This window comes from Phoenix dactylifera, chromosome 9 (genome assembly GCF_051530095.1).
Source record: "Phoenix dactylifera cultivar Ajwa chromosome 9, Ajwa_hap1_PhDact_Kaust_v1.1, whole genome shotgun sequence".
NCBI classification, from domain to species: Eukaryota; Viridiplantae; Streptophyta; class Magnoliopsida; order Arecales; family Arecaceae; genus Phoenix; species Phoenix dactylifera.
The window spans coordinates 19,401,811-19,407,311 of NC_143198.1; positions in this window are offsets into that span (position 1 = coordinate 19,401,811).

A 5,501-nucleotide genomic window follows, 5' to 3' on the forward strand; every position below is an offset into this window, starting at 1 on the left:
GCCCTTGCACGATTCGGGTATCATTCCTCTCCTACTTCGAATAGAATTAGTTTTCCAAAAATAAACATGATAAGTAAAAATAAACACAAGAAAGCTAAAATCCTACAAGAGATAGATCTAGCTTCCTACATCAACTTTGTCTTCTACTGCTCTATCTAATTATTTTTTGATTGGAAGGTAGGTCCAGTCAAAGTCTTTTTCAAAATAGAAATTTTTGGTTTGATCAACCCATCTTGAGGTTCAAATGGTAAAATTTCAACGCATTTTAAATCTCTCAGAGGTTGGCGCTATATCATAGATTTCAAAAAATTATCTGATTTGATAAAAAATAGTTCTTTCCAATCGAGGTCATATAACCAAATTATGGCCTCTAGAAGTTTAGCATATAATTCAGTTTTTTGATACGGTGGATCTTCCTCCTGGATCCTATCAAGCCCTACTCGTAGTAGACAAGGTGATCCACATCGGGTATGATGAACCTTCTAGATTAAGGCTCTTTCTATTTAGGGGATTGAGCTCTTGTTAAATAGAACTGAAGATGGAAAAATGCTTTCTTCCTTACCTTATGATTGAACCACTTAGCTTTGCTTGAAGATGGTTTCCAGCATTACTCTTCTTTTCATCGACAATGATGATGCTGACTCCTCGATCTCAATCTCAATCAATCAGTCAATAGAACGAAGAAGCGAAGGCTTGACTTCTCATGAGTGGTATTGACTTATCATATCAATACGAACTTATTGCGGGCATTAACAAGTTGCTTCATCTGGGCTATGGTTGCAAGGTCCACCTTTTCTTGTGTTTTGGAAGCGTTGGTCATGAACTCCTTCCCATCCTTTACGAGTGGATACTTTGTTTGCTGCCTATAAAAGACAGCATCTCGATCTCATAGGTACAGGCTCCCAAAGATGATATGGCATACATCTAAAGGAACTACTTTGCGTGTCATTATCGTTGATGTACCTCTCTGTTATCATGAACTTAAACATGCACCGTTCGGTGATTTTCAGCTTGACATCTTTCTAAATCCACCCAAGAGGGGAGGGACGCAGATGAGGCTTTGTCTGCGACCCTAGCTTCTAAATCAGATTTTAGATATGAAGTTTTTCTGGATTCTAGGATCTATAGTAGCCCTAATAATGCTCTTTTTCATCTAAATTTCAAGCAGAAAAGTTTCTTTCACATGTATGGGTTAGCCTTAGTTTCCATCTCAGGTTTTCTCCCTATCAGACTCAATTTTGGATCAACTTCTCAACCTCTATTATATTGAGGATCGTCTTGCCTTTCTCCTTAGGATCCTCATCCTTCAACTTTTTTCTTGGATGTAACTCAGTATGAAGTTTTCAACATTTTTTTTTGTGCCCCCTAATGTTATAATGGTCGCAATAATTTTTTTTGAGTTGTTTTGGTTTGCTTCTTGCTTCGCTCTCCCTTCTTGCATAGTTTTCCATTGCCTTTCTTGAATTTATCACCCTTCTTGACTTTTCTAGCCGATTCTTCTCCTTGATCTCCACGGCCTTTATGCTGACTTTACTAATATCTTCAACTTTGAAGAGTTCTAGCTCCTTCCGGATGTTTTTATGGAGACCTCCAATATACTTTATGAAGACTGCATGATCGTTGATGGAGATCTCGAGTGAGATAGCTTGCTTGTGGAGCTCGGTAATGTAGTCCTGGACTGATTGATCATACTTTTGCCGCATGTGCTGGTACTTGATCCACTGATCTTTTTTATGGCCAATTGAGTAGAATCATTTCTTAATTAGGCCCTTAAATTTGCTCAACGTCAGGCTAGAGGCATTTTTATCCCTCATATATGAATTCTACTAAGTAAGAGTATGCTGAAAAGCTTGAGGTAGGTGAAAACTACCTTCTAAACAACATAGTACAATAGATAGTGAAATAGATCTCAAACTAGTTTAGTTAGTTATCAAACTTCTCCGTATTGATAGCTCTATCGATCATATATAAGGATCTCCATTTAAGCTTCAACTTTGAAAGATTGAAGAGGAGAATTTTGAGTACGCATAGGTTGCTCATCCTACTCACGAGATGGTAGATCTTTATCTCTAGACGTGAGAGATAGTTTTGTTATAGGAGTTGCTGGTGCTTGTGCTAAAGGCATTAGCAATCAAGATATGACCTCAGTGGGTTAAATGATCTTCTTTTCTAGTTGTGTGAGAGATTCCTTCATCTCATTGTCCATCGACGTAAAACTAACAACCATACTCACCTTTGTTCTTTGATATACTTGGAGCACCGATAGACCTTCACTCGAATCAAGGAGAAGAAAAAATTTCTTAGTTCAGTCAACTCGAATCTCTCAAAAAAAAATATATAAAAAAAAACTTAGTGAAAGTAGCGTTTAGATCATCTTTTCTTTCATTGACTCCTAAAAGAAAATGAGATATATAGCTTCTATTTATAATAGTAAGGTCTGTTGTTGTACAATTTGGATCCGATTTCTCTCCTAATTCGACTATGATTAGCTTTCCAAAAATAGCCATGACTAATAAAATAAAAACAAAAAGCTAAAATCTTAAAAAGGATAGGTCTTAACTTTTATATCAACTTTGTCTTTTATTGTTCTGCATAATTTTTTTTCAGATTGAAAGATATGCCACATCAAAATCTTTTTCGAAAAAAAATTAGTTTGACCGACCTATTTTGGAGCCCAAATGACGACATTTTGATCCATTTTAACGCCCTAGAAGATTGATACAATATCATAGATCTTAAAAAGTTATTTGATCTAAAAAAAAGTTCATCTCAATTAGGTGTTGTATGACTAAGTTATAGACTTCAAAAATTTAGCACACTATACAACTTTCCGATGTGGTGGATTTTGCTTTTAGACCCTGTACGGCCCTACTTATAGTGGCCAAAACAATCCATATTGAGTCTGGTGATCCTCTTAGATCAATCTAAAAAGTTAAATAAAAGTATTGGATCATCCTTGGAGAAATAGATTTATACGAGTTAACATTGTTATGGTATCCCTTAAACAAAATAATGTTATGCTGGTTAGAGTTGAATAAAATTTTGATGTTTGGCTGAGTAAAACACTTATTTAGTCTATGTTTGGTAAATGGAATAAGTTTTGGCGGGATATCCCTTACATTATAGAATGCATAAGCTATTCTACGGGATAAATTTCCTTTTAGCATTGGACAGATTGGTGTGGAGAATAAATGAGTGCAATTGGCTTTCGCAATGATTTGGATATTATCATGATAACTAAATTACCTCTTACTTTTTGGTGTATTTAAAAGTAGATAAGGGCAAAACAATAATAAAAGGGAATAAGCATCTCTTATTCCGTAGGATAATTCTATCCTACCGAGAAGGCGGAATAGAATTATCTTTTACCTCTGTTCTTTTCAATATTTTTTGGGGGTGCTTGGCAAGATACCCCTCCACCTGAGAGAATATTCTCTCTGCTAAATGCAATCATCAAGCGCACAGCTTAAAAGAGGCAGAATTATTGGTTGGACTAAGTCCGACACGTCATCTATAGACCACGCCAACCAGATCCCACTCGTGCTCCGTTTGTTCCATTCACTCGGTTCATTCCGTTCACTCCGAGGGATGCGCTCCTGTTAAGCAGCTAAAGAGAAAGGAACGGAGTTCGCCTCTCCTGTCGTATTGAGAGATAAAAAACCCCTTAGCGTTGCTGGTCTCCGCTCGAGCTTTCCCTAGTGCCACCGGTCTCTAGCTCCTCGTGTCCATCCGGAGCGCTCGGGCGGGGAGACCCGGAGAGGAGCACGATGGCGCACAAATAATACGAATAATGTCACAGCACACAGAGCCCGAGGATGGAGAATTTTTGGCGCACAAACTTCTACTTCTAATAGTTAGTAGGACAGCAAAGCTCGGAACGAGAATCTTTCAGTCCATGGTTCAAAAAAATTCTTCTCCTTAGGAAACGCTGTGTCATTTACAACCCCGGCATACTTCGGATGCTGGAAGGCCTGCTGACCCGAAGTGATTTAAAAAATTCTTCTTTCTCCATTTATGGTTCGCGGGAAGTATTTTTCCTCCTAAGAATATGATTCCTGGAAATCAGATTCTAGGAAGAGGATACCTAGGAAAGTACTTTTGGCATGTTTGGTTAATCATGAGAAAGTGACAAATTTCCAAAGTGCTTATGTTTGGTTGACCATCCACTTTCCTAGGAAAGTTATGTATAATTCCTACTATGCCCTTAATAAAAATTAGGTCTTTAATGCTTCTTTAATGCTAAAGGGTCTTTTTGGAAAAAAAATAAAAAAGGAGTGATTCCCACCTCATGGGAAAGTAACTTTCCCATGTTTCTCATGGGAAAGACTTTTCCATGAAATGTGGGAATCATATTCCCATGGGAATACAACTTTCCCATCTCTCTCCTTTGAAAATTCCAACCAAACAAGAGGCATTTCATTACTTTCCCATTGACCACACTTTCTCCCCTCCTTTTCTTGCGAACCAAACGAGCCCTTAGATTGCGTCAAATTCCGTGTTTATGCAAAAGTATAATTTTAGGCAAAACATATCAAAGATAATTGCTACTACGTTCGGACTCTATTATTTTTTGACAAATAAGTCAGGAGCTATTGACGTTTTTTCAGAATTATTCGTTGACCTCGTTCATAAAGCTATTCATTCGACCGCAGATATTTCTATAATAGTTCTAACAGAAAAATAAATAATCAATTTTAAAAAAAACTTATTGTCTGCCTCCTTCTCTCCTATGTCCTTGGGGCTGTCGTTTAGGGCTCATTTGGTTCGCGGAAAGCATTTTCCTTTCTAGGAATATGATTCGTGGGAAATAAATTCCTACGAAGATGATGCTTAGGAAAGTACTTTTGGCATGTTTGGTTGACCAAGAAAAAGTGACAAATTTCCAAAGTGCTTATATTTGGTTGGCAATCCACTTTCCTGAAAAAGTTATGTATAATTCCTATTATGCCCTTAATAAAAATTAGGTCTTGAATGCTTCTTTAATGCTGAAGGATTTTTTTGGGAAAAAATAAAAATGGAGTGATTTCCGTCTCATGGGAAAGTAACTTTTCCATGTTTCTCATGGAAAAGATTTTTCCATGAAATGTGGGAATTATATTTCTATGGGAATATAACTTTTCCATTTATCTTCTTTGAAAACTCTAACTAAATGCGAGGCATTTCATTACTTTTCACTTTTCTCCCTTTTTTTTGCAGGAACCAAACGAGCCCTTAGGGATAAAGGAGAAATGCAAGCCGGAGAAGGGCTCCTATTTGCCGACAGCACGGGCTCGGGTGGTCCTCCCGCCCCCTCGGTGCAAAGGTTTCTCGCTAGAGACAAAAGGAGAAAGGAAAAGTCAAAGTCTATATATCTGTTGGGATCTGGTTGGCATGGTCTACGGATGACGTGTTGGATCTGGTCTAATTAATAACTTTTTTTCTAAAAGAACGATAAATGAAAAGAAATGCAAATATTGATCCCCAGTCCGCGACCGACCATTTTTCTCGTATATGTAACCAGG